Below are 12,127 nucleotides of genomic sequence, written 5' to 3'. Positions count from 1 at the left end.
TACTTTGAAGCAACCAAGTTAATTTTCATCAATTAAAACATTAATTCAAGAAATATCTGCTAAATGAAAACCATGTGCAGGCACTATCTCGTGTCCAATGTACAGCAAATTAAGCCACCCTGACATGCTTATTTCTCATCACATTTTAATTATTTAGCTGTTATTTATCTAGCTATTTATTCATGTCAGTAATTATTAAGGGCCTTCTATTTCCAGAGACTGTGCTAGGGCTTGAGGAATGAATACTGAGCCCAAACAAACAAAATAGTGAGCCCCCAATTCTTCTGTTACCAGTGAACTCTTGGGGGAGTCAATCAAATAACCAACAAATACTTAAATTCCCAGTGTGGTCAAGACAACATGCAGAGAGTACAGGGCCCCAGGGGAACACATCACTAAGGATGCTAGCTTTGTGTGCCATGTCGGCAGGCAAGACTTCTGCAAGGAAGTGAGGTCTGAAGCAGAGGTGAATGAGTCAACCAGGTATAGGAGAAGAGGGGCCAGGTTAGTTGGAGAGCACACCAGGCTGATAGAATAGCCAATGTACAGGCTGGGGTTGGGGCATGTGTGAGGCACCTACAGAAAGCCATATTGCTGATAGTCCCATATGGATGGGACTGAGCAAGAGACTGGAGCAATGTGACACTCGAAGCTGGCCAGATAATACAGGACCTTAGAAACTTAACAGGTCCACTTAGGGACTTTGTTTTTAACCTAAGACAATGGGAACCTATTGAGTAATACCTTGTTTTCAAAGAACAGTGTCCATGTGCCATGAAATAGTTTCATGTAGAAATCTAAATGGATTTCACATTTTACAAGAAATATGAAAGGAGAGCAAAACTTCTTTAAATGCTCTCCATGGCCCTTGTAGCCATCCATCCTTCTCTGCTACGTGGATGTACCCTGACATGAACTCTATGGCTACGTCAGTCAACACCATGCAACTTCATTTCTGTTTCATGTTTTCTATGTTGTTTCCTATCTAGGAGAACAAGATAATCTCCAGAAGACAGTCAGTGCCAGGTCAAAAAAGGCCCCCCTCCAGATCAGAGTAGGAAAAGACCAAGGACACTCCACCCCAGTTGGAGTACAAAGATGCCAAAAGAGCATTTCACTTTGGAGAAGGAAATGATGGTCTCCACAAAGGGAGATTCCAGAAGAAAGTGGGACTGACGGATTATCAGATGAATTAAATACTTGGAAAAAATATCACAGATAAGCACAGTAGATTTAATAGATTTGTTTTTAACAGATAGATCGGAGCTCTCGGGGAAAAATTGCTGTAGGTACATAGAAAACTAAGCAAAAGAAAAAAGAGGTGTTTATTAACCTCAGGAGTAATAAAGAATGGTATGAAAGAAGAAACATAATCGTAGGATGTGTCTTGGTTCAGCAGAGGCCACTTCGTGTAAATATGTATAATCAGATAAAAGGGAAGCCTGAAAGTGGGGGAGATGTGTGTGTGTAGTATAAGATCATTTAATCTTTGCCTTTATCTTCATACATAGCTTATGTGTATTCAAAAATTTATATATAATGCTGATAAAATTCATTATAATAATATTATTTAAGAATAGGGATTGAGGGCGCCTGGGTGGCTCAGTTGGTTAAGCGACTGCCTTCGGCGCAGTTCATGATCTCAGACTCCCGGGATCGAGTCCCACATCAGGCTCCCTGCTCAGCGAGGAGCCTGCTTCTCCCTCTGACCCTCCCCCACCTCATGTACTCTCTCTCTCATTCTCGCTCTCTCAAATAAATAAATATTTTAAAAAAAAGAATAGGGATTGAATTTCCATAAGAAGCTGAAAGAGCTTAAAATGATAATCTCAAAGAAATGGGGCAATTATGTTTAGAAGTAAAAACAAGGGAACTACTGTTTTTGTTAATAAACTTTATGAGACAATTGGACATATGCACTAAAATTAACTTTAGAACAAGTACATACATATATTTCTCATATTATCTGAATTTATCTGAGCGGTGTGGACCAAAATTTGGCCTACCATTCAGACAAAATTAAAACAAGTTAATATAAGTCAACATGGGAAGAATTTACTAATATTTACTGATATTTTCCAAGATCTTTTCCTTCTGAATAAAAAAAAAAAAAAACTCTCTTTCTCTCTCTCTCTCTCTCTTTTTTTTTTTTTTCTGCTAGAGTAGCAACTCAGGAATTGCCAATACTACTTTTGTGGACATTTTTTGAGGAGAGGTGTGAGCTTAAATGGAAAATATTTTTCTTGAAATTCTGCCAAGAGATAACAAGTATGGAAAGGAATAACATGGGCCCCACTATTCTGAAACAGATACACAAAGGCAAAATGTGGCTCACTGAGTTTAGCTTCATAATTCAATCTAAAATAGTCACAAACGACCAACTCCTTTTTTTTTTTTGCTTAGGAAACATATTTTCAGCACCTGAATGACTTGACCTCCCTCACACTTCAGAAATTATTAACATCTCTGCCTTATAGCTGTTTAAAGATCAGAAAATAAATGGAAAATATCAGAGAAATACTACTAATTATGCCTAATTAGTCTTAAAAGGTCCATGAGTGCAAGGGGTTGTTTGAAAGGCTCTTTAATTTAAGAGCCTGATTCAAATTCATGAATACTCTGGTGTAAGGGGCAGTAGTCAAAACCTTATGACACTGGACTCTCTGATGAAACTGGCTTTCAAGAGAAGCTGCGTGCGACAAATGTACAATATGGAGTCACTTTCAATCCATTTTTTCCTAATAGTTTTTAATTTAAAAAAATCAATATTTTAAAGAGGATAATTGGGAAATTTGGATAATAAAAAATCAAGAAATTTCAGACATAAATTGTGCTAAATGCCATCAGCACCACATTATGTACCTAACTTCCTTTTGTTCCCTGTAGAAGGCCATGCTTTTGCACTAGTGGAAAATATTTTATAAGAAAAATATTCCTACCCACACGACAACCTTCTCAGAGCTGGACTAGTAAGGATGAGTGACAGGTTGTGGTAGAAACTCAGTATGTGATTCAGCTGTCTAGTTGCAGACAACAATAACCACTCTGCCTGGTTGAACAAAAAAGGGAATTATTGCAAGGTGTTAAGTGCTTAGAAAGTCTACTAGAAGCCAGAGAATCAGGTGTGGATACTGTGCAGGAAAACATCTACTGGAAGTTTTGGTGACATGAGCCCATAGAGATTATGATTAGTAAAACCTCATCACATTCTGGAGCCTTTACAGAGAAAACACTATTACTTCCTCCTTAGAGCCCCTGCCACATGGAAACCGTGTAGGACTGGACACCAAATCTCTGCACTGCTGCCACCTGAGAACCAGACAACTCTACCACCCAACTCATCAGTAGAAGAGTTCAGCGTCACTAGCCCTTCGCTGTGCTCACTTCTGAAGTGAAGTCCCATGGGGATCATCAGATGGCTGGAGCCCCAGCTTTGAAGGAGACTGGGAAATGAAACTCACTAGCACTGGGGAGGTGGGCTTCATGACCCAGGGAAGTCTCCAGACTTGAGAAGAGAGATAAAAAGTCCTGGGCAGCCAGAAAACATGCAGGTGTCCACTATTCAAAAGTCATAATAAATGTAATTAGTCCAATCCCCATTAGTGGCAATCAATGCCTAGGGAGTTACAAATAAATTGCATTACAAAGCAAGTTCTGTAGAATAAAGTTCAGTCCTATATTTAGGTGAGACATGATAATGATAGTGAGATGGCCCTTGGCAACAGCATGTCACGAGATACAATATGGATTCCACAATGAATGTTTTTCCAAAGAGTTGCAATGGAACAATGATGATGGGGATAACAACTCAAGTTTACTGAATGTTTTCTGTCTCTTGGGCACAGTGCTAAATGGTTTAAATAAATCAACAGCTCATTTATTGCATACAATAAACACATGAGGTTGGGATTACAATTTTCCCCTTTTACAGATGAGGAAACCAGGGTTTAGAGAAGCCAAAGCATTTACCAAGAGGTGGGGGCAGCTGGAATCTGAACACAGGCAATCTAAAGAGGGCTGGAATTCTGGAGTTAGAAAACCAGAGACTTCAGTCCTGGGTCTGTTACTAACATAGAATTTTATCCTCTGGGTCTTAGTTTCTTTGTGAGTAAAATGGGAATGGAACTCTTGCCCTATCTTTCCTACATGGGTATTTTGGGGGTCGGAGATGCTAAAGCACTCCATAAACTGCGAGGTGCTATTAATATGTAAGGTCTTAGTAATTCATAAATACTTTTAAAGATGCTAGTTACCGTTATTGATGTAATATGGAGTCAAGCACTTATTATGTTTGTCCCCTAGCTTCCATATCCCCTCCTTCAGGTGACGATTTCTCCCTGGAGGAAACTCATCCTACCTACCCACTTCCCATCATATAGTTTGGGTGGAAATGTCCTCATCCTCAGCTCTAGGAACAAGTCCTGATTGGCTTCAGTCAAAATTCATATCTGATTCCACAGACCTCGGTGACCGGCTCAGAGAGGAGCATGTTACCCAGTCAGAGCTCACATGATAATAGATATTTTCGGTTTCTGGGAATGAGAATATCCCTTCTTCTTTACAAAAGCTACTAGAAGAAACCTGTCTCTTTCTTTAGGATAGCATAAAATGGATCTCTAGGGTCTGGAAATTTTATTTTCTATGAGAGGAGAGCTGGTACTGGCAGGGAGCCACCTTGTAGGATCCGAGGAAAGGGCCAATCCAAGGACAGAGATGGAGGAACTGGAACCCCAGGAACATTGTCTAAGTCACGAATCCAACACAGTGGAAGGCAGACCTTCCACTAAACATTTCAATTACATAAACCAGTACATTTCTTTGTTGTTTGAACTAGCTTTAATTAGATTCTATGGGGCTTACAACATGGCACTGCATGGCTTTTTAAAGTGACCTTTTTGTCCTATAAAAAAATAACAATTATCCTTCAACTCCTTTTTACTTTTTCCCATTTAAAGGTTCCCAAATAAATTTCTAAACTACTCAACAATAACAAGTGATGTTCCAGAGTTTTAGAATTTGGATGATTCTGCATATGAACAATGCATTTCCCGCATTTTTCTACTAGACTCAAATCAAAATAGTAGAGCTGGAAGGAATCAGCTAGCTAAATCCCTCATTATATGAATAAAGAAGTTAAGATTCATAGTAAAGTGACTTGCCTACAACCGGCTAATTATTTGCAAACTAGGGCTAGAATCCAGGTATCCTGATCTGGTTTTTTGCTTATTAATTCATAACAGGTGGTCGGGTCCACTTTCTGTTGCCTACAGATCAGAGCCCATGCATAATCTTTTGAATCCCTTCAATGTTAAGAAATCCCTATCCTTTGAAGATGGATTTGATTTTTGGAAATAATCAAAAGTCACTTAGAGCCAAGTGCAGTAAACAAGGTAGGTAATCAAACCAAGTAATTCATGTTTGGGTCCAAGAAGGGTGTAACACTGAAATAATGAGGCTGATTTTTTTCATGTAATTCATAAGCCAGCTTTGATGTCATTATATTAAAATTGAAATTCCTTTGACATTCATTTTGGAGTTATATTATTCACAATTTGATTTTGTCATGTTCCCTGCATTTTAAAGGAAGCCCTGCTAGTATTCCTATATAATTAAAGTAACAGCAATGATGTGAACATTTTTCACTTCAGTAGATGGAACTGAGAGAGAAAATAAATAATGCAATTTAATTTAACATTAATTTGTTGAGTGCTTATTATATACCAAGCACTACTGCAGACATTGATACAAAGGAAAGAAATACATTTACTCTTAACTCCCTACTTTACTGATGAGAAATTGAGGCTCACAGAGGTTAAGAGAACTTTATGTAAAGATTCTTGATTCCCAGACCAGTGACCTTGGTAAAGAAACAACATGTATTAACATTCCACCCCTGATATAATTAAGTGCAAAATAAAAGCAGTCTCTAGCCAAAATAGAGAGTGAATTGGCAGCAAGAATTAACCATACACACTTACGAGCATGACCCAGAATGTGTAAAGTTATAGTTCTTATTTAATTTCAAGGAATTAAGTAGGAATGCTAATAGAGAACTTGAAAGATCAGGAATGTGACATAATCTGAAAATCAGGAAACACAATGGAAATCAGAAAGTCTGCGAAAAGAACTATGGCATCTTGAAAAGTTGAGTGGAAGATCAGTATTAGTATTAGACCAATGTGGCACCGAAGGGGAAGACTGTTCAAGAGTACAAATATTCCTTTTACTAGAGAACAGTGTAGTCCAAAAAGTGAGAAAAGGTTTCTAAATAGCTCATGATTCTGAGCCCCTGTTTATGATTCCACATTCACTCTGCAATTCAGCTGTTCATTTGGTTTCGTGGACAGGTTTTCACTACAAAAGTCTCTGAGGGTGGTCTCTGAGGCGGTAAGAGCGCCTCTCGTTGTGCAACTTCTCCGGATCCCGCCAGAGCTCTGGTGCCTTAGGCACCTAAGACTAGTTTCTTAAGGAGAAGCCTTGCTGCCGATTGAGGAATTGGCATTCAGTTCCAGCTTCATCAATCCTGTGGAGTTGCTATTCGTGTTCATGTTGAAGAGTAGAGCTGGATGCCCAGACCCAGGGACAGAAGTGAGCACTCCAAAGCAGAGCATATGTTGGAGTTTTTCCCAGTCATTGCAGACAAAATTATCCTAAAACCAAAATGATGATCTCAGTGAATAGTGAGAAGGCAGGTCGTTTACCCCGGCTTTGGACATCTTGCAAGAAAGGTTGGAATGAGTACTCCAGTAAAGAGGAGGGAAAGGGTGACTTTTGTGTGTATGGACTGTAGATATGTGCACGGTTACTTATATAAACAAGCAGACATCTGGGGGATGACAGGTGTTTGATGGTCAGAGGGCTCTGTCTCTCCTCGAACTTTCCTTTCTTCCTTCCTTCCGGTATATGTCAGAAAACTCTCAAATGTACCATGACCTGAAAAATCTCATGGACTATTAAATTAAATGATCTGGACTCTTAATACATACCCCACAGGAGAAAGGGATGCTTTTGAAAATACCCAAGATTGATATTCAGCACTGTTTAATTGTGGGTGTGGGGTAGTGAGACAAAGAGGTACTTAGCTGTTTTAGTACCCCGCCCCCCTGGCCGACTGTATACTGTGAAAAATCCTCAATGTGATTCTGATGTGCTCCTTTACCTAAAAGAGAATCCTAGAATATAGGGTTCTGTATAGAAACAACAAACCATGGTCAGTAGGTGGTGTGGTACCTATTGTGTGTTTCTGTAAGCCAGACGGGTTGGTTTTAAAATATGAACTGGATACTTACTGACTCTACAAATTTGGGGTAAAACTTAATCATCGTGAGCCTTAGTTTTCTCATCCGTCACAAGGTTTCAATAATACATGTCACAGGGCTTGATGAGTATTAGATGAGAATGTATGTAGAGAACTGAAGTAGTGCTACCTAATAAATATTAAGGAAAAACATCATTCTTAACCTCCCCAAGGATTAAAAAAATATGTATAGCATCAACAGAAATGTTTGAAGGTTGAGATGGCAGAGAGCAGAAATAAAACTGCATTGCCAGTATAATAATAATTCTTTACTTACTTACACATTGAACTATCAGCATCCAATTATTCCATCAGACGGGTTTTATTTCTCTTGTGTGTCACGCTTAGAATAACAAAGCTTAAAATGTCTCAGTGACTTCCTTTTCTCTAGTATGGGAAGGGGGGGTGTAGGAATGCTGGGTGGAGTTACATGAAATTATCATCCACTTACTAAAGAAAATTATTCTTGTATAATAATGACAACAAAATTAATGACACCTTACAGGTATGTGAGCATCTTTTCTGTCAGTTGAGGTACACATAGCACTAAAATCTTCCACCCGACTTCCACAGTAGTTTAGAAAAAGGATTGAAAGCAAACAAGATTGCCAGTTAAATTCAAATAAAGAATTTGCTGATTATACTACTTACTTCACATAAAGAAACCCCCACTCTAAGGAAAATGGTTATGGGGCTTTTTAAAGACACATGGGAGTAAATCCAACCTTGGCTGTCTTTTAAACATAATCTGAGAAAACAAAATAATACAATTTTTATTTACCTTTAATGTAGGTTCTTTAGTTTACCTCCCATCGTAAAAGGTTTTCAATGCCAATGTCTATCTCATACAAAGTGTGCCCAAGAAAACAAAGTGAGAACTCCTGGTTTCATTCTACGAGGATATGCTGCGATATAAAATGGAAGGAGAAGAGTACATAAATATAACTTTGTAGGATGTACCAGTCAGAATCTCACTAGGAAAATCCAAACCCCTCCAAATGCTTTCAGCACAGAGAATTCAACATAGATCAGTGGTAACATAGGTGACTAAAACAAATAAACAAACATATTTTCAAAAGGCCAGAGAGGGGACTGTGCAGGTATTGAGAGATTGGCTATAGTGGGAAACCAATATCAGCTCTAGGACAAAATGTACAAAGACAAAGGGGATTTTACCGGAGTCCAGAATTAGGGGCCACCCAGCAGAAGCAGGAACTATGGTGAGTTATCTGGTCCAAGCTGGGCACCACAGAGAGAGGCATGTCTGGTTGGAGATGGAACCAGACAGGAGTTACAGTCACCACCGGATACTCTGGCCAGAGGTTGGAGTCATAAGACTCTTGCTTCTTCCTCTTACCCACCCATCAATCGACAACCAGTACTTCTCATTTGCCAAATATGCCTGGAGGCCAGAGGTCATTGAAGAATGGGAAATGTTTCCTGCATTACACAGAGCAGAAATGGAAGGAATAGATCAGACAGCAAACAGGTACAAAATTGAAGTTCACTTATGAGCACGGACACAAAAATCCTCAAAATAATAAAATGTAATTAATTTAGCAGTATATTTGAAAACATAATCAAGTGACTTGATTGAGGAGTGCTACAACTATTCGACATCACAAAACCAATTTAAAAAAATAAGAGTGAAAAACCACAAATGAGAAAAATCATTTGATAAAATTCCTAATAAATAAAAAGGAATGTTTTTAATCTGGAAAGGAACACCAATTAAACACCTACAACAAGCATAATTGATGTAATTTTCAAAGAATTCCCTTTAAATTGGGAGCACAATAAAGATGTCTTCTACCACCCATTAACTCAGCATTGTAATGGACATTCTAATCACTTTTTAAAAAATAAAGAAATATGTGATTAGGAAAGGAAGAGAAAAGATGTTATCTGCAAATGCAGATATCTTCATTATTTCTACAGAAAAACCTAGAGATTCTACAGATAAACTATTAGAACTAGCAAGAAAGGTTAGAACACTGGGAAATTCAGGGGCGCCTGGGTGGCTCAGTTGGTTAAGCATCTGCCTTCCACTCAGGTCATGATCTCAGGGTCCTGAGATGGAGCCCCGCATGGACTCCAGTTGGGAGCCTGCTTCTCCTGCTGCCTGCCACGTCCCCTGCTTATGCTCACTCTCTGCTAAATAAATAAATAAGATCTTTAAAAAAAAAGTTTGCAAAATATAAGATAAATATCAAAATTCAATAGCATTCTCATACACAAGCAATAACTAATTCATAAATGAAATTGCATAAGGAGATATTCATAATAGCCATGAACACTTATGAAACAATTAGGAATAAGTTAACCAAATTTTACAAGAATTGCACATAGAAAATTTTTAAAATTGTCATAAAATGAAAACTTAATGTTTGTGTACATCATTTCCAAGGGAGCAAACATTTAAGTGTTAGTCTCCACCAAACTCTGTGATTTCAAAAAAATTCCAGTATGATTCTTCATGGGATTAACGAAGGGATTCTAAAGTTTATATGAAGACATAAATGAATGAGAACACGCAAGATAATTTGAAAGCAAGTGGGCGGAATTTGCCCTGTAAAATACCAGAGCTTACGATGTTTTACTAGTTAAGACTACACAGTATTGGGAAAGAGATAGTCAAATAGATCAGTGGGGCAGAACAGGAGGTCCTCAACTAAATACACACTATCATATATAATAGGGAAGAAATTAGTAAATCAGGAAAAAAAAGAATGGACTAGTCAATAAATGTTGTTGAGACAACTGGCTCTCCATATGGAAGGAAATATAATTATATCCCTACTTCACACCATGCATGAAATTAAACTCCAGATGGGTTTAGAAGCAAACAATGAAAAAGTAAAATTTAAATTGTTAAAAGAAATTACAGAATAACATCTTAAGTTTTTCACAACTTGAACATAAAGGATCTCCCCAGCTCATTTCATGCGAAAATGCTACCTCCTTGGTCAAGTTTGTTATCAAGAGTCTATATAACATGCCCCTATGCCCTCTCTATTATCTGGTCTTAACCTCACTGCATTTTGTTTTATTTAACAAACACTTATATAGCTTTTAGTATATGCTAGGCACTTTATATACCATATAGATATGCTTATTTAATTATTTGAAACAACCCTGTCCGGTAGGCATTACTATCATCCCCATTATATAAGTGGGGAAACTGAGGCACACAGAGGTTGTTAAATGGCAGAACCAAGATGCAAAACCAGTCTAGCTCCGAAGACTGTGCCCTTAACTATGTTGTTATCCTGCCTTCTATATTTTTTATTTTTCTTTATAGCAGTTATCATTACCTGGCATTAAATTTTATATTAATCAGGTTATGTGTTTATTGCCTATCTTTCCTACTGCTTTTGTGACTACCATATTCTCCAGTGTTTAGAAGAGTGCCTGGAATATAATAGCTGTTCAAAAAATATATTTTTTTAAAAAATTTAATTATGTATTTACTTGAGAGAGAGAGAGAGAGAGAGCACAAGCAAGGGGAGGGGCAGGGGGAAAGGGAGAGGGAGAAGCAAACTCCCCGCTGAATGGGGAGCCTGCCGTGGGGCTCAATCCCAGGACACTGGGATGATGACCTGAGCCCAAGGCAGATGCTTAACTGACTGAGCCACCCAAAAATATTATTTATTTATTTATTTTAAGTTTATTTCTTTAAGACTTTATTTATTTATTTGAGAGAGAGTGTGTGTGCACGCACAGGAGTGGGGGGAGGGGCAAGGGGGGAGGGAGAAGCAGACTTCCCACTGAGCAGGGAGCCCAACATGGGACTGGATTCCAGGACCCTGCAATCATGCCCTGAGCCAAAGGCAGACACTTAACCGACTGTGCCACCCACGTGCCCCTCAAAAATATTTTATTGCATAATGTAAAAAAAAGTCATCAAAGCTAGAACTTATAAAATAAAATGTGACAAACCTGATGCCATCAAAATACAAAACTTCTGTATAGAAAATACACTATGAATAAAGTTAAACAGTATGTTAAACAGTAACAGAATGAGAGAAGATATGCATTACAAATGATTAGAAATCAGGAAATGTATGAAGCATTCCTATAAATCAATGAGAAGAAGGCAAACACCTAATAGAAAAACAGGAAAAAAAATATGAACCGGCAATTTGGAAGAAAGGTAAAACAAATAGTCAATAAACATGAAAAGTTGCTCAAACTCACTAGTAATTAGGGAATTATGAATAAAAACAGCAATCAGACAACACTGCCTACTATAGAATACTAATCATTAAAATGACTAGGGGTGGGGCGCCTGGGTGGCTCAGTCGTTAAGCGTCTGCCTTCAGCTCAGGTCATGATCCCAGGGTCCTGGGAGCGAGCCCCACATTGGGCTCCCTGCTCCGCGTGAAGCCTACTTCTCCCTCTCCCACTCCCCCTGCTTGTGTTCCCTTCTCATTGTGTCTGTCTCTATCAAATAAATAAATAAAATCTTTAAAAAAAATGACTGGGATATCAGATATTGATTAGGATGTGAGAAAATGAGAAGTTGCAAAGCAGCTGATGGAAGTATAATTGCTACAAACATATTAACAAATAACTGATTAATATCTAGTAAAGTTAAAGATGTGCATGCCTATAGCCCCCAATTTCCACTTCTGTTATATACCTTCCAATACAAATGCATAAAGACACATACGCAATTAAAATTTACTGAATGTTATTTATATAGTTAAAAATTGAAAAAAAAACTAAAGATGCATCAATAGATAAATAAGGAAGGAAGGGAGGGAGGGAGGAAGGGAGAAAAGAAGGAAGGAAGGAAGGAAGGAAGGAAGGAAGGAAGGAAGGAAGGAA

The 12,127-nt window shown here is 38.2% G+C and overlaps 1 long non-coding RNA gene across 1 annotated transcript in view; it reads right to left on the bottom strand.

The window, feature by feature from the left end:
• Positions 1-4,754: 4,754 nt before the first annotated feature.
• Positions 4,755-12,127, bottom strand: part of LOC141374630 (uncharacterized) — a 35,888-nt gene continuing 28,515 nt past the window's right edge. The window contains exon 3 of the long non-coding RNA XR_012381657.1: positions 4,755-6,650. This is a non-coding gene — a long non-coding RNA (uncharacterized lncRNA). The remainder of the gene's footprint in view (positions 6,651-12,127) is intronic.

This window comes from Callorhinus ursinus, unplaced genomic scaffold (genome assembly GCF_003265705.2).
Source record: "Callorhinus ursinus isolate GAN/ISIS: 27379988/994484 unplaced genomic scaffold, GSC_fseal_2.0 scaffold2, whole genome shotgun sequence".
Taxonomy (NCBI): domain Eukaryota; kingdom Metazoa; phylum Chordata; class Mammalia; order Carnivora; family Otariidae; genus Callorhinus; species Callorhinus ursinus.
Note: the sequence above shows the minus strand (reverse complement) of the source record. Positions and strands in the feature narration are given on the sequence as shown.